The following is a 21,756-nucleotide window of genomic DNA, read 5'->3' on the forward strand; positions in this document are numbered from 1 at the left end:
GAGCCGTGATTCCAATAAGTCCAAGAAGTGTCTACGATAAGTACAAATAACTATCGCAGTTCGCCTTGCAGTGCATAAAAATAAATAAAACTCATCCAAAAATTATCCCGCCAGTATTCTTGATAGATTGATAGGGTAGGCAATTCATTCTTCACAGGGCATGCGGCTCAATCGTAACATGTATGCAGTTCAATCTTGACAGAGGCGCAGATCAACCTTGAAGGTAGGCAGTTTAACATTCCATATAACCACGTCGGGCAGTTCAACCTCATTGCACGAGCAGTATAAACGCATGTTATAGGGCAGGTCAATGCTCTATTTTTTTCGGGGTGGAAATCTATTGCTAAATTAAATGAAGTTTAGTTTAAATTTACTTATTTTTGTTGTTTTTGTTGTTTTTGTTTTTCTTTTGCAGTTTTTTTGCTTTGCGCTGCGTCTGCGTGTTGGATGCACTGCGCAACCTAAGTAGACTGTCATCCGTGTCCGCGTATCCACGCAGCCATTCAAACGACCATAACCGAACGGCCCAACGCGTTCAATTTGGATCACCGCGTTGAAGATACCCTTACTTCATCGGCCTACCTGGGCCTGGTCCAGCATCCATCCAAACTGTGGTACCTCATCCGCGTGAAGAAATACTGTAGCAATCAGGTACCACCCCCTGATAGGTACCACTTGCATGATGAGACAGACTTGGCTGTCTCCTCTCTCGCTCGTCTACAGTGCCGAGAGAGGCGACTTTGTGAAACCACCGAGTCTCTCCACCTCGCTCGCCGTCGATCCGTGGTTTCCTCCGCCTCCGGCGGCCGCTCCGGCGGCGGGAGGTTGGGGAAACCACGGATCTAGGCTTGTACATAGTGTAGGGGTAGGTTTGGTACCGGCCGGCGGCGTCTCGGAGGCCGGGTGGTCGCCGGTTTGGAGTTTGGTGGCGGCGTGCTTCCCCTCCAGCGACGGTGCCCCTCGGAGCTTCTTCGTCAAGCAGTCGTCGTTCTCGAGCTCGGAGATCCACGGATCTGCTGAGTTCCTTGTGCCCCGGCCGGATTCGATTAGGCGACGGGTCCGGCGTCAGATCAAGATGAAGGTCAAGTTGATGTTCTTCTTCGCGTCGTCGACGATGGTTCTTGGAGTAGGATCTTCTGATCCGGCGATCGGCAACTTCCCGGCTGTCAAGGGGCTGGCTCTGATCCAAGGATTTGCAGAGCAGCGGCAGTGGCGCGCCACCGACGGCTTCAGCGCATCAACGCCGACGGGATCCAGCAGGCTTGTCATTTTTTTGGCTCTTTTTCTGGATCTTGCTGTAAGCTCGAAGTTGTAATGTCGTCTTCCTTCTTAGGAAAAAAAAAGGTACCACTTGCATGTTCGAGCGCATCCATGAGTACTTTTTTTCCTTTTAATCTTCTTTCGTTTTTTTAAAACATTTCTGTTTTCGCATTAAATCTATTTCTTGAAAAGTTTTTAGAACTAAATGTGCGAACCATTTCTCAAAAACTAAATGTGAAAACCAATCTTTCTTAAAAAATAATATTAAAAAACGTTTTTGATTTTATGAATAGGCTTATAATATGTTCAAGACTTAAAAATATCCGTTTTAAAAATTATTTGTAATTTCAAGAATATTCAGATTTTAAAATGTCCAGGAGGTAAATAAAATGGTTAGATTTTAAAATTTTCTCACCTAGCTAGTAAAAAATCCCATGATTAAAAATGCTTCATATTTTTAAAACAATCACCATGCAAAAAGCTTCACAATCATAAATTGTTCACCAGGTAAAAAAGACCATGATTAAAAATGGTTCATATTTATAAATTGTTCACTAAGTAAAAAGGTTTGGATTCATAAATTGTTCACCGGGTAAAAAGAGTCATATTCATAAATTTTTCGCCGGGGAAAAGAGTTCATGATTAAAAGTGGTACATACTTAAAAACTGTTCACTGGGTGAAAAGGATCGATTGTTCAGCGAGTAAAAAGGCTCGGATTCAAAAAAAAATTGTCTTCGGGGAGAAAAATTCACAATTAAAAATGGTTCATATTTTAAAATTGTTCACCTAAAAAGTTCGAATTCATAAATTATTCATAATAAAAATGGTTCATTTTTTTGGAATTGTTCACCAGGTAAAAATGGATCAAATTTTAAAAATGTTCGTGATTTGAAAAAGTTATATTTTAACTTCTTCTATTTAGTAAACAAAAAAGAAATAGGAAGAAACAAAAATAAAAACAAGACGAAAAGAAAAGAATTAAATTATATGGATAAATAAAAATAAAATAAATGTTCACGTATTAGGAAAAAAACGAATAATTAAAAGGAAAAAATAAAAGAATAAAACGAAAAAGAGGAAGGAAAAAAAGAAACAAAACCAAACCAAAAAAAAAAAGCGAAACGGAAACACAAAGGTAAGCAAAACCGCGTTGCTCGGCCGGGCCATCGTGGCAGACGTGCCCACGAGTCCTAATAGAGCTCGCATTGAGCAAAATATAGTGATCGCGGCCCAGGCCCATGAAATCTACCTATATGGATTTTGATTTTGGGCCAGGCAACTTTCCCGACTTTTGTTGCACATTATACCCAGCATCTATGCTGCGGCACCCTCCGAGGAGGGGGGTGCTGTATGCCGACCTGGTCGGCGCGGACCAGGCGCCGCACACCCCCCAGGCGGTTTATGGGCCGGCCCAACATTCCCAGTTATTTTTTGCTATTTCGTTTTTTGCTATTTCGTTTTTTTATGTTTGATTTTTCTTTTTACGCTTTTTAAAAGCTGATTCTTTATAAAACCGATTTTTAAAATCTGAAATTTTCAATTTTTTTTTCTGAAATTTAAATATTTTCAGCATTTGAACATTTTTCGAATTTGAAAGATTTTTTTAGATTTTTTTTCGAAATTTGAACAATTTTTAAATTTTTTATTTTTTGTCCAAAATTTGAAAATTTTCGAATATAAACATTTTAAAAAATTTGAACATTTTTCGCGTTTGAACGGTTTTCAGATTTGAATAATTTTCAGATTTGAACGGTTTTCAAATTTGAACATTTTTTATTTAAACATTTTCTCAATTTGAACAATTTTTAAAAATTAAATTTTCGAATCTGAAAAAATATAAACAAAACCGAAAACAGAAAAAAGAAAAGAAAACAGAAAAAGAAACCAAAAAAAAGGAAATACGGACTGCTACAGACTAAATAGACTTAAATGGGCCTGGCCCATACCCGACCAGGGGTATGCGGTGGCCGGTAGCCACCGACCTGGTCGGTGTATAGGTTTTGCCCTCCGAGGACGCACGCTAGTCTGAGCTCTGGCTTCACATCATCTAGCTAGCCCCATGCTAGGCTGCTCGCCTGCTCATGCTGGCCACACCCTCCAAGGACGCACAACTGTCGGCCAATTCCGTGATGGAGTGTTGCAGCCCTACGTATCTGCCTCTCCTTCACGTTCCACTCTAGACGACTAGACTCATCTGCTGCTGCAGCAACGTAATATCTGATCATCTCGCATTTTTCAAATTTCATTCTAAATTGATTTATGCACTCCCCGTAATTGTTGACTCATTTTTCTATCGATTTCATGGTTTAGGTATACTCCCTCTATCTCATTAAAAATTTCAAAGATTTGTCTAAATTTTAGATGTATCCGAATTTAGATAAATCTTTGCCACTTTTGGTGGGACGGAAGGAGTATATAAGATTTCGAGATTTTAGGGGAGTACTAGTAAATATGCCCGTGCGTTGCCACGGACAACGATACATATAAGCAAACCAAATATTACTATCGGATGTATCATGAGCCTTGTATTTTTTAAGATTATGTTTGAGAGTCACTCGAGGGAAGCATAGCCGCTAAGTGCTCCGTTATGACTCGGTCCAATAAATACATTATTTGGTCTAATATTTTTGAGATAACTTATATTTACGTCACTCAATTGCACATATCAAACTAATCAAATTTGTTAACTATTTAGCAATTGTACTCCAATAAGGTAAAAAAAAGATAATAAAATGTTAGAAGAGATAACAAAAACTAAAATAATGAATGCACATGCATTTCCATCATCTAGAATACGGAAGAAATATGGATAGTTTTGTGAATAAATAGCACTGTGCTATTAGCACTTCCTTTTGTGGGTTTAAAAGGACTATTATCTCTTTAGATCGAGTGATATATGTATTCAAGGGAATATGTGCAGTTTCATTTTACATCTCATCCTCACAACATACTACCAGTAAGGGATACACATTTTTTTACAGAACACATATTCCTTCTGGCAAAGAACTTAAACGGAATCACCATTGTCCATACTATGGCTCAACTCTAACATCGACTCATCTTATGTGTACATGTGTCCATAAAGAATGCAAGAAACTGGGCATTCAGCAATATAGCGAAAAAATAGTTATATTCTTTGGACCAATTAGTCCCATAAACATCGTTACTCGGACAAATCCATAAATTAAAAAACAACACTAACAACACCACAAATCTGTCAATTAAAAACCAATACTGATAACACACGATATATTAAACAGCAATCAAAGCTTCCAGGCTTATGCTTCAGCTCCACTTTTGACTTGCAATGAATTACCACTTCTTTCTTGCCACTACAGGCAACACCGTGCACCCACTTGATTATCTCCCTCCTTGGCTCCTTGTTACATGTCTCTTTCCACACCACCACACACAGGAAGACAAAGACTCCTCTTACTTCTTCCTTCATCTCATCAATGTTCTCTGCCATTATCTCTGCCACACTGGTTGCTTTTGGGGATTAGAATAATTTAATCACATCATTATTATCAATCAAGCGGAATTCAGTATGTCGAGTTAGTTTTCCAAATACATTCCAAGTACTAAGAAATAGTTCATGGCTAGTAAAAGCTTAAAATATACTACTCCCTTCGTCCCTAAAAAAGCTACTCAATTTTGCATGTTCCACTGGACACAACAAGCATTTTTCTTTCTCACAATATAAGATCTCCGAGCTCCAGAATTACCGAACATAAAGGTTCCCTCCAGAAAAAGGACAGTGGGAGCCTGGAAGGTACCAAATTGGTTGATTTACTTGGCTCGGCGTAGATTTTGTCGCCCTAATAAATCATTCATTTAGATTAATAATATTGGAATACATATGCCACTAATAATATTTTAGGTGTATCACACCTAATTAAAAAATGAAGAACTATTAACTAAGCTTCGCTCTAGATTTTTTCAAAAGATTATCAAAGCTTTTCTAGTGAAAGCGGAAGGAATAAGATGCCGAAGTGGAAAATTTCATTACAATATATCAAATATACCTTCATAAGACACAACCGGAGATCAGTGGGGCGAATTCCCTCACCGATGCACACCATATCATATTGTGAATAGTGACAAAGAACATCTACATCAGCTTGCTTCTTCTATTGAGTCCGCAAAATATAGGAACATAGCTCATAACATAAAACTCAAGAACATTCACTGGGATTTTAAATCGTTATGGAGAATTGATTCAAAAACAGCACTTGTCACCAAAATCTGGTTTAAGAGCATAAATCAGGATGAATTGTCCCAACAATTAAAACATAACCGAATTTGGTCCAAGCAGTAAAACAATGAAATATTATAGTTCTTGAAGATGGTGTTTGTACTTCTAGCATTGGTAGACAACACAACCACTCTCACATGTGTGCAAACCAGTGCAAACAAGGTTCAACAGAGAAGTGAAGAATTATAGCAACAAGTAAACCAAGAACCCATGTTGTTCAGAATCATTCTTACTCGGTCCAATTCGTTTCAAGCAGCCATTCCATATCTTGGACTCTGCTGCGGACATAATCAAACTGATTTCCTCTCCCTGCTGAACCTGAAACCACAATTGGCATCACTGTGAATTAACACGACCAAGGAGAGGCCTTCAAAGTATACATATCTCTAACTTTGTCATATCATGGGACCAATAAGCACACCTAGTGCATTCTCTGCATCATAAGTATTAACAGAAATAGTTTTCCATGTGGCATTTCAATTGCTCACTCACATGCATATGCTATTCTTGCAAATATTCATCTTTTGTGTAAAATATCCAAATCACGAGAAATTACTATATGTATGATGAAATGGACCAATGAATATTGTTCATTACTTCAGTCATCAATTTATTGGCATTATTAAGACTACTTGAATAAGATACCTACAGAAAAATATGACCACCTAGTCCAATGAAGAAATCCTCTCTCCTGACAAACCTCTCAAACCTGGTCTCCTGCAAAAGAAAATAAATCTACAAAAATTTAACACACGAGAATAACCGAGAAGCCGAGCTGAGCACGTTCATGTAAAAATAACGAGAGCATTCCTTCTGCACAATATCAGGCACCCTATAGCAAAGGTTTGAGTATCGCTGGGCCTGGCCCATATTGGCGCGTGCGGGAGTATGACGAGGACGACCAAAGGTTTGAGTATTGCTGTCTGTGGAGAATAGGGAACCAGTTAGTCCTCAATGAAAGGGTACAGATAAACAATGCAGATGAATGATCACTTCTGATAAATTGTGTGGATAGTGCCTGAATTTTCCGAGGAATGATCTAGAAAGTAAATACTAACCAAGTACTGCCCTATAGTAGCAAAATCGTGTGAAAGTGCCATGTACTGTTTGTTAATATGTTAGGCCAAGCAAATAGATGACGACACTGCCGTTTCAGAATTCTGACTTCTAACTACTGATCTGAGTTTCTATGCACTAAATTTCATCCAAGTGGCCTATTCATAGCATTGTGCCAATTCTCTTAAGATGGAGTAAACTATTCTCTTATTAAATTGACATCACTCCTATATTTTTCTTAGAATGAGATGATACCTCAAATATTAACTCAATAGCGTGAGTTCATTACCCATGTAATCAGTTGCAAGTAAAGCGAGAATGAGCTAAGAGGTTGCAATAGTCAGCTCAAATGAAAATGCCTGGCTCAGTTTGTCACTGCAGCACAGAAGGATGATTCAAACCATTTTTTCTTGTCTCACTTATGATTGATAAACAAGCCACACATGATAACCAAAGATAAACATAGTTTTAACATCTGAATACTTCTTTAATCTATTGTCACTACAACGCAAGAAACCAAGTGCGCAAGTAGATATGGCATCTGATTGCCAATGTTGTCGTGGATTCATGCAAAACAATTGATAAATGCGGGAGGGAATGAGACAGATTCCACTAATGAACAGCGGCGACGGTTGGGGGTACGTACCCTGGGTGAGATGTTGAGCTGGTAGACAAAGCCGAGGTTCTCAGTGATCTCCTTGCCGGCGTCGGCATTGCAGGGAAGTACATGTGCTAGCCTCCCCAGCTCTGAAGTCATTTAGAAACTTCTCAGAGTAGCGTCAAACAATTCATAAAGAGAATCATAAAACAATAAGTTCGTCAGACAACAGGTGCTTCAAACTAAAACGACAGGTGCTTGAATTCAGGAATGTCATGGCAAGTAGTAATTCTCTGGCAGCACAACGTCAGCAGACGCTGATAGTGTAGGGTAAGTTTTCAGAATGCTAACCCATTGTTTCTCCGTTTTCAGCTATATTTTCAATATAAGTTTGCAGCTTGATTTTCCACCCTGCAGTATGTTTTAGCACCTAATAAAGAATCGCGAGCACTCAAAGATGGAATCTGCAATTCCATGACACCTAAGTACCTGCACGTCTGGATTGAGAAATCTCAGATTCTGCAGGCAATTCTCATTTAGTCTGGCGGAGATGTCGCTGCCCAATGATGTTCGCTTGTAGGCCAGAAGATTGACCAACCTGTTTGTGCCTTCTCGAACTCCTTTCATTGAACCATTGAACTCTGCATGCGGGGAGCCAGGCAGCAGAGGCCAGAGGGTACAGAGACGACAGCCTGACCACCTCCAACCAGGTACTACACGGGGTCAGGCAACTTTCTTTGCTCCACCTCGTGATATAGAGACGACAACCTAACAACCTCCAGGTCCGCGCGGTCGCCATGGAAGGCAGAGCTGAAGTAGAAGATGCGGGAGGAGGCACCGGCAATGAGCTGAGCCAATACGGGCCTGCCTGGGCCGGTGAATCGCGCACTCGCGCAGGCGAGCGCCCTGCGGCACGAGCGGCTCACCGGAGCACATCGGGATGGAGAATCTGCCAAGGGATCAAATCCAACAACTGGAATCCCTCAGATTCTCGCGGAGCACCTCAGATTCTCGCGGGCTTGTGCGTGAAGCTTTAATCTTAAACTTCGGGATTCACCTAATTTGGCGGCGCTTGGAAGCCTAGGATCACGCGGAAGGACCGGGCAGCAGGCGGTGGGAGGAATCGAACAAAGCAGGCCATGACGCTTTGGGCGGGCGTGGGTCTATCTTCTTCCGCAACCGCCGCGGGGATCCCCAGATCTGGTCGAGCAGCAGATTATGGTCGGAGATCAGGGTTGGAGCTCGGGGCCAGGGATGGCGCTTGTCCTAGAGCACGACGGAGACCACGCGCGGGGGAGAACTTATGGGGCGCCATGACGCCAACCTACGCAGCGCTCGGCCGGTGGTAGCCAGATCGGATTTTGTTCTGCTCGGGAGGAAGGAATAGCTCGGGCCTCGGCGATAGAAAAATAAAAATACTTAACCGGTATCGTGGCATTTGTAGTATTATTCGATTTGGTGGGAGGGTAAAACGGTCTATAAAAAATATGTTGGACGAAACTTAGCGACCGGAGGAAACAGAACCACTTCGTTCTTTTTAAGTAGTAGAGATAGAGATATAAGATTTGAAGATTTTGGGCATGAAAGTGGCAAACATGGAAGCTACAAATTATTGTAATTGAACCTAAAAAATATTGTTTCATTATATGAGTATTTTATAAACTTGTTTAGCATAGATTTTGGTCTGGGGCTTGCTCCGTTCCTAGCTACGACACTCCATGCATTGCATGGTCTAATATTTCCTAGATCTTCAGGTTCCACTATGGACTCGTCTGCAGCTCCGCCTTGGAGCTACGTAATATCTGATCATCTCGCATTTTTCAAATTTCATTCTACATTGCTTTATGCCACTACCCATAATTGTTGAGTCATTTTCTATCGATTTCATGTTTTAGGTATACCCCATCCGTCCAATTAAAATTATCAAAGATTTGTCTAAATTTTAGATGCATCCGAATTTAGATAAATCTTTACCACTTTTGGTGGGAACGGAGGGAGTATATAAGATTTGGAGATTTTAAGGGAGTATATAAGATTTGGATATTTTAGGCATGAAAGTGGCAAACATGGAAGCTACAAATTATTGTAATTGAACCCAAAATATTGTTTCATTATATGAGTATTTTATAAACTTTTTTAGCTTAGATTTTGGTCCGGGGCTTGCTCCGTTCCTGGCTCCGCCACTCCATGCATTTCATGGTCTAATATTTCCTAGATGACACGTAACAGACTACCTTTGCGTCGACATTTACCGTTTAATGATTGCTTCATGCAGATGTCTCTTGTTCAGAAATCTTTCCCCCCTCAGCGACATTGTTCTGATGATACTCACAAGAATAATCGTGGCCATCGTTCACTAAAGAGAAGTCATGATTCCAGCTACAAGGAATAGGCACGTCCTCTTCGTTCTCTTCTTCATCCAACTCATCGGACTTATCGGTATCACTATCACCATCCGTATCATCCTCTTCCATTTGGGTTCTGCATGTGTCTATTTTCCTCGTCCCCATTTGCCTCATCACCACTATAACCATCTCCACTTGCTGCATGATTGATCTACCCTAACCTCCACCGTGTGCCTGGTTCTGAGTCGTATCCTATGTTCCACACTTGCTGACCCATGTTTCACACCTCACCTCACTCTCATCACCATCCCTCCTCTGCGTTTTCCTCTTCTTCACCGTTCTCCTTTTTTCCGACTCTAGCATTGTCAGTTCTTCTCCCGCCTTGGCAATAAAAATCCTGAAACTATTAGATTGGTTGGTTCTAGCTGAAATATGTCCTATATTCTTTCAAAAATAAATTCCTTTGTTTGCGATACCAGGTTGTGCTGCATCCAACAATTCATCAAAGATGTGCTCAATAGCATGACACGCTCAACTGCATAGTCCAGAATTGGCTTGGTCCTAACTAAAACAAAAGATATATATCTGACTGGCTAGCTGATTTCACTCATGAAAATCATGGAAGAAAGAAAGAGGCCAACTTCCAATACGTATTGCATTTCTTGAAATGGGAAATGGTTGTGCTGACTAAGCTATCAAGCGGCACAAATGAACATTAATACAAAAGATACATACCTAACTGGCTAGCTGATATCACTAATGAAAATCATGGAAGAAAGAAAGACGCTAGTCCAATTTGCATTGCATTGCTTGAAATGGGAAATGGTTGTGCTGAGTAAGCTATATCAAGTGGCAAAAATGAACATTGAACAATTGTAGCAGGCAAACTCTAGACGCAAGATACCTCCTGTACTTCGTTGCTGAATTCTGGCTCATTTCCCATCCATCTTCGAATCTCCTTTCCTGAAAAAAATCATGGTTACTGTTCGCACAAAGTAATTAAAGATTACAGCAGGAGATATATATTATCTACTTTATAAACACGAATCAATGATATAAATTTACTGTACGTATGAAGAGAAGCGTACCATGTGGTTAAGAAATAAATAATAAGTGTAGATCTCATTCCACCATCAAAATCAGGTAGTATCGGACTCACTGATGATGAGGTTAGAGACTGATTTGTACGCCATTTAGGTTTAGAAATTATTCATGTATCAAACGCTTGAAGGAAAGTTGAGGAACCATTGATTTTATCACCGGAACTTGAAAGAATAAAGAAAATGGCCTATGATTTCAGGCCCTCCTTGCCTTTTATATGTCACACATTGAAAGAATTAAAAAAGGGGTTTGTAGCAAGTGGTCGATTTCTTCCACAAGTACTCGTTTGTACACAACATGGTTAATTAGATTCCACGAAAGTTCACAGATAACATGTAGCTAGTAGCTAGTAGTAAAAACAACAAAATCGGGTTAGGAAATTCAACCATATGGACAGCGGTGAAAGGATTACAATACAACAAGCATATCCACTTGATGTGATCAAGTATCAGCACAAAAGTAGTATACATGTATAATGATGATTCAATCAAGTAGAAATAGATGGCGTATAAAATCTACCAAACCATGTCTATCAGGAATACATGTGTGATCATTTTCATTATTTAATACATCAGGCACACACTGAAGCCAAGCCTATTGTCCCTAAAGATCAACCAATATTATTTCCTTTTTCCCTTTAGGTATTATCACTTGACTGCAAATACTTACCATCTACAATTGTAAGCAAGTATACTCAGTAAACATATCCTCTGGGTAAACACGTACAGCTACAAACTTCCCAGAAACCCAGAAGCACTTCATGTGGACCAGATTCATCGTACTGTGCCTTGGAGATCCACATCTACCATAGAAATAAATCAATGTTAAGAATTGATTCGGAAGAAGGCACCTAATTCAGTCGTAGAGAGCGCAGAAACACTTTTCTTAAAAAGCCTCCCTTCCACCAAGCTGCTAGCCCATTCTCTGGTTGCAAAAAAACAATCATAGAATTGCTTACAAATTCCACAACTTCTAAAAACTTCAAGCACGAGCTGGAGGTCACGCTTGTGGAGGCGTGTTAAGGAGAGGGGCAGGCCCAAGTAGGCGCACGGGACAATCAAGCTCTAATCCTAATGGGTTTGGAGCCTGGCCTTGCTGCTATGAGCCCGGGACAATCAAGCTCTAATCCTAATGGGGACAGAAGAATTTGGGACTTGGTGTGGAAAGCAAGAGTACCTCCGAAACTGAGAGTTTTCGCGTGGAAGGCTGCTACAGAAACTTTAGCTGTCAAAGTGGCGGTCCATCGACGTATATCGACAGTGCTGCCTACCTGCACTATCTGCGGCTGCGGAGCTGAGAGTGTTCATCATGCCCTGGTTACTTGTACGCTTGCTCGTGTGCTGAGAGAGGGCATGAGGGCACATTGGGACTTGCCGTCGGAGGAAGAGTTTGGCTTATCTGGTAAGGAGTGGATTCTGAATCTCCTTCTTCATTCCCGGGCGACACAGAGGAATCAAGTCATTTTCCTTCTATGGCGTGTTTGGCACCATCGGAATAATGTGATACATGGTGATGGGAAGGCGTCTATTGCAGCATCGATCTCATACCTCCGTAATTATCTTGAGTCCTATCGATATTGCACTGGTCCAGCCCCGGATCCAAAGGGTAAAACCCCTCTACCTATATCGCATGTGGCTTCACATGCGCCCAAAACCCCTGCCATCTCTCGGTGGTCTCCGCCGGAGACGGGAGAGCTCAAGGTGAATGTCGATGCAGGTTGGGATGAAGGGGCAAAATCAGCTGGTCTGGGAGTGGTAATCCGTGACTGCCACGGTCAGGTGATTCAATCATCCTGGTTCCATGTTCCTAGCTGTTCCAGCCCTGAAGAGGCGGAAGTCCTGGCATGCCTGGAGGGCCTTAAAACCATTCAGCAACATTACTGTGAAAGGGCAGTGCTAGAGAGTGACTGTCTGCGTGTGGTGCAAGCGCTGACAAGTGATGAACGAAACATATCACAATTCTGGAGTATCATCCTGGATGCTAAGGGGCTGTTGCGGGCTTTTGATCATATTTCTGTTAGAAAGGTAGCTCGGGGGTGTAATGGTGTTGCTCATAGCTTAGCGCAACTTGGTAGAGGTGGCTCTAGAGGCTCTCTTAGTGGATCTGTCCCAACGGATGTGTTGGCGGCTCTCCAAAGCGATTGTAAGAACGCTTTATAATGTTGTCGCAGTAGGTTTCTTACGCACTCTTTTCCTTACCAGGGTAACTAAGGGGACTGAAAGGTTTTTAATGAGGCGGCCTGTTTGCTAATATACGTGATTCTTACTTCAAAAAAAAAGTAGGCGCACGGGAAGGCAACGACCTGGCAGGAGAGGGCAGGGGCCACCGTCTGCAACACCTCTGGCGAGCATCTGATAGGAGCCGCGGTGCTTTTGGCGAAGTTCACGTGCAGGCCTGACGCGTGTCCAAAGCACTCCAGGATGGCCCGGACAGCGTAAAGCTCCCTAGCTTCCGGCCTAGCGAACACGACAACGTCATCGGCGTAGAGGGACACGCGGTGCTTGACACCTGCCGTGGCGAGGCTATGCAGAATCCCCGCGGACTCAGCAGCCCGGGACATCGCGGCAAGGACATCCATCGCCAAGACGAAGAGCAGCGGGAAGAGGGGATCACCCTGCCGCAGCCCACGTCCGTGCAAGAAAGCTTGGGACGCGCATCCGTTTACCAGAACCCTGGTCGTGGCGGTGCGGAGGAGAAGCGCAACCTAACAAGCTCGCGCACTGGAAGGCGAGGCTCCTCTCGAAGGAGGGACGGGCTGCTTACGTCCAGGTCGTGCTCACGGCCTCTGTGGTGTATCATCTCCTCGCTCTTGACATGGAGCCATGGTTCCTCCAGGCTGTTGATAAGCTGCGCCGAGGCTTCTTTTGGGAAGGCAAGGAGGATGCTAGGGGTGGCAGTTGCCTTGTTGCATGGAGCCAAGTTTGCCAGCCCAAGTCTCTTGGTGGCCTTGGTCTCCATAACCTCAAGCTCCTCAACGCTGCTCTACGCGCGAAGTGGATATGGTACCCAATATGGATCTCGATAGGCCGTGGTCTGGGATGAGCCTCAAGGTGCTCCCTGACGCCGCTGCAATCTTCAGCGTGTCTGACAGGATCACTGTCGGGGACGGCGCACACACTCTGTTCTGGGAGGATCCCTGGATCGGCGGCTTGTGCGCTGGCATGGTAGCCCCTGCCATCCTTCAGCTCGTCAAGCCCCGCTTCTGAAGCAAAATGACGGTGCAGCAAGGGCTGCTGGGCAACACGTGGGCCACTGCCATTGAAGGCGATCTCTCCGTTGACGCTGTTGTGCAGTACCTGCGTCTCTGGGACGTTGTTACCGCATGCCAGCACCCACCCGGGAGCAACGACTCTTTCCGATGGAAGTGGACCAGCAACGGCGGCTTCACGGCTCGGTCTGCTTATCTTGCCTTCTTCGAGGGCACCACGGCGATGCCGAGCCAGCCACAAACATCTGGGATTCCTTCGTTCCCATGGCCTATCGGATGCACGCTTGGCTGGCCCTTCGTCGGCGCTGCTGGACGGCTGACAGACGTCTAAGACGCGGGCTGCACTCGCATGTTCTTTGCCCGATGTGCACGACGATGGACGAGACGATCGATCACCTGTCCGTGGGCTGCGTTTTTAGTCATAGGGTTTGGGCTGGGGTTAACTTGCGCCTAGGGTTTAACTTGGCTACTCCAAGCCAGGATGGCACCCTGGCTGACTGGTGGCCATCGACGGTTAAACGCCTCCCTAGAGGTCGACGGAAGGACGAGAACTCCATCATCATGCTCGTCATTAGGTCTATTTGGCTGGAGCGGAACGCGCGTGTCTTCGATGGCAAGGCATCGGCGTCTGATGTTGTTCTTGACATGGTAGTCGACACTTGGGGATCCTGGATGGTAGCCCGCGGTAGGCAACCGAGAGGAGTTCCTTAGTTTTTTCTCCCTTTCCAACTCAAACCAGCTCCGGTTGTTTTGGGTCGCGGTGGACTCACCTCTGTACTGGACTTCATCCTTGTTCTCTTTCTCCGACTTAATACAAAACACGCAGATCTCCTGCGGGTACTCGAAAGAAAAAAACTTCAAGCAGAGTATATGACCATCTAGGCTAACTAGAAACATTATTACTCAATTTCCTATAAACCAATACGCATTCAAACTGAATTATCTAAGATGCTCAGTGGATATCCCACAAACCCAAAGTGGATGGATATAGGTGTATAGGATTCTAGGTCAGTATACACGCTAACAGAAAATGGCCTCAAAGGCTGCCACAAAACTTAATATAACAAAGACTAGTCGACATAAGCTACAAAATCCCAAAGCAGGCAACCAATTGATCTTCACCCTAGCCCATGCAGGTAGCATACCAAGTACTAGTGCGCTTTTCTCTTCTATATATCATGCATAATTTATATTAAATTTACCAATACATTTCCCAGAATTTTTTTTTTGACAATCCCTAGCAAAGAAGAATAAATCCATACAAGAATTTTCGGATACACAGATTCCTATATGGAAGAAAACATGCATACAAGAATTCCTTACATTGCAAATTTAGGAGTTTTGAATTTTGGATTGTGCTGATGTTTGCTTTCTGTTAGCAAATTAATATTTAAATCTTCAAGAGAACTATGTGGATTTCTATTTGTGTGCATTGTCAGTCATTGTATATATATTGACAAGAACATATACATTATCTTTACCTAAGTTCCTTTATGGTTTGTACATGGTGAAACTCTGCTGGTCTACTAACTCCATTCCTTCCCAAATATTCCATGAGTTACCAAATAACTCCATTCCATAAAGCAAAATTGCCCATTAATAAAAATTTCAATTTGAACATATGGCAACCATCATGCTTGCATAAATAATCTAAATTGCCAGTCACGCAAGCATCCATATATATGGTATAATAGCTTTCAACAGGACAACCAAACAGCTGATATGAGGTTTACCCTGAAAAGGGTTCAACTCAGGATACAATGATTATTTTCGCCATGGTGTAGTATATATTTAACTGCTACATCATTTTCACAACCGATAATCTAATAGGCGGCGGCGGCTAGTTTTCTACAGCGCGGCAGCGGCCGACGAAGTTTTGGTACGCGAGGTAAAGGGCGGCGCCTAGGATGGCGGCGCCAGCCGCCACGATGACGGACCACCAGGGGACGCCATTGAAAATGGGTGCGACGTCTGGCGTCGGAGTGGACTCTCGCCCAGGACGGCGGTTCCTTGGACAGGGTAGTCCAAGGTGGTGCCGGAGGTGGACGGAGAGGAGGGCATGGCCGCGAGCTGGCGAGGGTGGGTGCTGGAGGAGGAGTCCCAGCTGGAGGCGGAGGTGCTACCGGAGGTGGACGGAGACAGGGACGATGACAAGGGGGGACGAGGGGGGGGGGGCACAGCCCCCCTATGCTCATGATTTTCCTTTGAACACAAGTCATGGCAGCTCCTTATTTGTGTGATTTTCGCTAGTTCTGCCCCCCTCATACTGCCCCCCTTATACTTCATTCCTGGCTCCGTCCCTGGACGGAGAGCAGGGCGCGAGCTTGCTACGGTGGGCGGTTGTGGCGGAGGAGGAGTCCGTGGATGCCCATGAGGAAGCGACGGCGTCCGCGAGCTTGCTACGGTGGGCGGTTGTGGCGGAGGCGGAGTCCGTGGATGCCCATGAGGAAGCGACGGTGGGCGGTTGTGACGGAGGCGGAGTCCGTGGATGCCCATGAGGAAGCGACGGCGTCCGCGAGCAGGGGCCTGTGGTCGGTGGTGGCGGAGGCGGAGTCCGTTGATTCCCATGAGGAAGCGACGGCGTTCGCGAGCTTGCAACGGTGGGCGGTGGTGGCGGAGGTGGAGTCCGTGGACGCCGAGGAGGGCACGACCGCGACCGGGCGAGGGTGCGCGGCGAAGGCCGTCCCCGCGGCGAGCACCGCGAGGAGGGCGAGGAGTGCGGCTAACTTGGCCATTGCGCGCGTGGAAGCTTGGTGGTGGACTGGAAGTAGAACCGAGAGGGAAGCGTGGCGTGGCACGGGGAGACGAGGGCCTATCTATATAGATAATGCCAAGCTCGTCCAACGTGAAAAAATTACAGGAGACCCTACCTACCGGCAGGTTTCCTACCGTTGATGGCTGCTTTAAGATCCACGCCAACTTTTCCTACTTTCCAGCTGTGCATTCGGAGACAGAATGTATACGGGAGAATCTTCGGTATTATTCCCTGGTACGGTACACAATACACGTCCTCTTTCACCTCCCATCTCCCTCTTTCACAGTACATAGCAACTTAAACGACGAGGTAAGTCCACGTTGCCACGTTGGTCGGCGGCGTCGCTGCGAATTTTCAGCGGAGGAGAGCGTGGCGTCCGCGGGCGATCCACGTCCATGGCAGATGGCGCTCGAGCAAGACAACAAATTACACGCTGATCCATAGTCACTTCTCGAAAATCTGGCGCATACGTGTGAAGATGGTCTTCAAGCCCCTCAAGGACGATTTCTTCATCATTACATTCACTTCGGAAGGAGATCATAGATTTGTGGAGCGTGGAGGACCCTAGATCCACCACAGAGTTGCTTCCCTGATCGCTTTGTTTGTCCATAACGCGCAGCCGTTAGAAACTGACATGAACCCTCTTCGTATGTGGGTTATATGATGTGTCTTTTTCGATATGGAAGTATAGCCCCGACAGCCTCTGCATCAATAGATGGACACCGCCACTATGATGTGCCTTGGAATCAACAAAACGAGGCATATGGCAAGCTCATTGGATCCAAGTTCGGGAAGGTTCTTGAGGTAAATGTGGATAAAACTAGAGTGGATCTTGAAGACTACCGGTGAGTTCGTAATATTGAATGGCCTCTGAACCAGCACCTGATGGCTAGGTTCAAAGAGAACGATCAAGGGACAGCCAACACTACAAATCTATCCGATGCGGTACGTGTGAAAGGGTGCCATTATTTTTTCAGACTGTGACTTGATTGGCCATAACAAAGAACAATGTGAGAAGAAGGGTTCTAGCTAGGTACAACGTCGCTAAACTATGATGCCACGTTGAGGAGCCCACCCAAACACAAATTTTAGAGCAGGGCTATCTCAACGCCTCATGAACATGCTGGCAAGAAAAGCTTGCATTTCACAACGCCCGAAAGAAGCGTGAACTCAACATCGCTGGTAGGGGTGGCTATCAAGCCAACTCGGCGAGACTCGTATACTCGTTAATTGACGAGTTAGCTCGAATCAACTCGTTAATGTAAGGAGCTTGAAACCTCAACTTGACTCAACTCAATAAATACTTGAGTTGGCTCGATAAGCTTGATAAACTCATTACGATACATAAACGCATGATCAACTCATCACGAATCAAGATTATGTTAAGGATATTTCAGCATCGATGCCTCTGTAGACTTGGTAGAATTTGACCAAGTGTTAATATTGTTTTGTCCTACATGCTTGGAATTTCTTTAGTGTTGACTCATCTACAGACTATCTCATCAACATATAGATATTACCAAGCTTATCGAGTACTCGTAACTCAACTCATTAAACTCATTTTCTCAACGAGCTAAAAATGTGAACTTGGCTTGGCTCGTTAGTGTCCGAGTTTGAGTTGAGTTAAGCTGAGTTTTCGATCGAGTACTCATTACGCTCACGAGATTTGATTTTTATTTCCACCCCTAATCGCTGGGGAAGATAACGAACACTGCACAAGCTAGCAGCAGAGTCAACCCTGATCTTGCAACTAAAGTCCAACATGTCGTTGATGCTTATGATGGATTCGAGGGCCAAGAGTGCATGACAGAGGAGGGGTGGAAGCTGCCCTTGCATGTACGATTCATAATATGAACATATGGGCTAGGTAAGTGGTGTGGCATAGCAGGGTCAAATCTGAAAACCCTCATGACAACAATGTGATGCTTCAGATGTCGTGCTTTGACCAGGGGGGGGGGTATCACTAGCGCATGGTGCCACAAAGCTCATGCTGAACATGACGGTCAACTCGAGTCAAAAGTTGGTCTATCTCAAGATAGTGGATCTGACATGTCGATGGCAGGAGCAGACTCGATATTGGGGCAACGGATGGATGAAGAAACAGAGATGCAGGGACATAAAGCTAGACCTCTCTTTGGCACTAACATACAATGCTCCAGCAGGGGCAAGCTGATAGAGGCAAGAAGGGGGAAGGGGGTGGCGCTGGAGTACAAGGGGAGCAGAAGGATGTTGCGGCTGGCAGTGTGGCGACCCGTATGAGAAGGAAGATTATTGCACATATGTGTGTGAGTCCGAAATGAGAGGTACTACTGATGTGTATATTATTGCACATATGTGTGTGAATCCCAAATGAGACTTAAACAGAGTTGATCACATCACATACAGCTACTCATTTTAATGCATGGCTTAGCCACGACCGGATTAGAATGCATGGCTTCACAAACTGGGACGCGCCGTTTCAGCAGAGAAACGTGCTCGTTACGTTTTGTCAAGTATGCATGCAACCCTGTTACTTCTTCCATTATGCTCACACTAATGGAAGCCGATCCCATTGAGGTAGGTTTCGTGTTGAAAAAAAAATGCACACAACCCTGCAGTTAACCAACGACGGACGCGATGGAGGTTTGCTTGTGTGTACACGTCGAAGCGACGCGCCGCTCTTATTTGTAACTGACGTGCCCGTGTGCGGATATAAAAGGGCCTTTTGTCGGTGCAGCTTACGACTGATTCGCTCACGATAACACTCTCGCATAAACTCGCAAATACTTCTTTACATACCACAAGACACAAGTAGTAAACATATCTTAGCACGCAATTTTTTATAAGTGTACAAAGAGATAACGAAGGTGGGCATGCTCGATCTGCATGCACGCACTCTTGCTGAGAACGTGTATATTCTCTTTGGTGTAATCGTAGCACAGAGGTAGTGGCTAGTTAGCAGGGACGGAGACAAGAGGGGGGGGCTGCGCCCCCATGCTCATGATTTTCCTTTGAACACAAACCATGACAGCTCCTTATTTCTGTGATTTTAGCTAGTTCTGCCCCCTCATACTAAGATTGCCCCCCTTATACTTCATTCCTGGCTCCGTCCTTGGTAGTTAGAGCTCTTGTACTACCATACTTGCATCGCCATGGGCAAGCATAACCCAATCAATGTTTTTCAACAGATGTGAACTTCAGCACACACACAAAAAAGCTAAAAATAAACTATTCAAGAAGTAAATGAGGGTGCTTTTTTATTCCTGTTTTGCACATAAACTAACCTACATGCCTGTTGCTGCATACAGATACCTGTGTTGCTTAGAATTTGGATTTTATCTAAAAATCTTCAGAGTATATATATTTGATAGGTATAACCAAAGGTGGGTACATAGCAAATACGAAGAAGAGAATTGTATTGTCGTGCTTCACATCTTAAAACTCAACCGAATATTAAGAAGCTGGGTCCCCGAAATATCAAAACTATGTACATATCCTTTTCATGAAGCAAACAGAATGCATTGTGAAATATAATAACAGATAATCAAAAGGAAATACCAGTTGAATTCCAAAGGAATATATCTGGGAGAGAATACATTATCACGTGAAAGAAGCCATAGGAATGCAGAAAATATAACATGACTAAGATCTAGCAATATTGAGTACTAAAAGAGAAATTTTCAATTAGCATTAGATACTAAATATGCAATTGCAACATCTCAGTGATACATCAGAAATGGCGATCGCTGATTAGTGAGGCATATGAGGTCTAGCTGGCAATCAATCTAGTATGGTCAAAAAAAGAGCAGAGAACATATCTAGAGAAGGAGAGGTTGGAGATTTGCTGCGGGAGGATGCCGTCCGGAGGAGCTTCAACACGCAGTCTCCAGCCTTTGGGGTCATTCCAGTGCCAATGGCAACAGCCTCATCATCGTCTGTGGCGGCATGCAACGACGGATTAAATAAATTTACTGCAATGAAGAGAACGATTAAACAGAACGTAGTTGAGACCTATAAAAATTTGTGAAATATGTCCTCCTTTGTAACCTACCTGGTTAGGCGTTTCGCAGTAAGTTCTCCTACTACTGTGTCCAAAAAAGAGAAATTCAGCTCATCGGCATCATTAGCCATGTAGGACATCGTGTACCTTAGAAATGGCAAAAAAGAAAGAGGATATGTTAGCGAGTGTACAAGGGAAGTTTAAACAGATCAGTGCCAACTACATCCCCTAGTTATAGATGAGTAGGAACTGCATGTATGTTGTGCCAGTACACTTAGGTTCTAACATTTTTAGGCATCGCCATAGGTCTGCATAATTTAATCATCTACGACTAAGATAGCTGTCTTTGTAAGGTCTGACATGCATGCTAACAGTGCCCTCAGTCTTCCTAACATGCAAAATGTTATATAACCTGAAGCATGGCAGTGTCAAAACTCAAAAATAACTAAGATGGATGGTTTTATTCATGCCTATGTTAACCAAAAAAATTAAAAATGGCATGGAAATTGAAAGATCCCAATATTGAACAGTGCAATAAATAAGATGCATGCACTCTCTCGGTAACGATCTCCCTGTAGTAGAATTATACCTTTTCCTTTCCAAGTTTGTATCTTGGACAAATATCAGTGCTATGTTACCAGTGTACAGGAAAATATACAGACTATGTAAAATATGATAGTACAAAAATAGCAATTTACAACAGAGTTACATGTATTTAGTGGACATCCCAGGTTGATGGCAGAACTACTCAGAGGATTGTAAAACTCTATCTTTTCAATGAAATAAAACGCAAAAGTATTTTGCGTTTTCACGAAAAAATAAATAGCAATTTCACTCGGTGACAAAAGCCACATGGTTTTCATTTTAGACATGTATAAAAGACATGTAAATGGGGATTTTAATTTTTATGAACTTAAAAGGCTTGGTGCAGCCAAGAAGATGATCCAAAGAAACTACTGTAAGTAGTCACAAAAATGCATGACTGGCTATTCTAATGAACTATCAGAAAGCTAACTAAATTATATTAATACACAGTAGGAAATCTGTGCTAGCTTGTCCTATAGCAGTAAGATGGAAAACAACATCTAAAAGAAAGATACATCTAAAAGTATCATTTAAGACTGACAATTATATTTGGGAATACTTAAACTTGTTTGCATACCTTGAGAAGAACCTTTCCAGCTCCAATATCAAACCT

The sequence above is a fragment of the Lolium rigidum genome, unplaced genomic scaffold (genome assembly GCF_022539505.1).
Source record: "Lolium rigidum isolate FL_2022 unplaced genomic scaffold, APGP_CSIRO_Lrig_0.1 contig_14805_1, whole genome shotgun sequence".
Lineage (NCBI taxonomy): Eukaryota > Viridiplantae > Streptophyta > Magnoliopsida > Poales > Poaceae > Lolium > Lolium rigidum.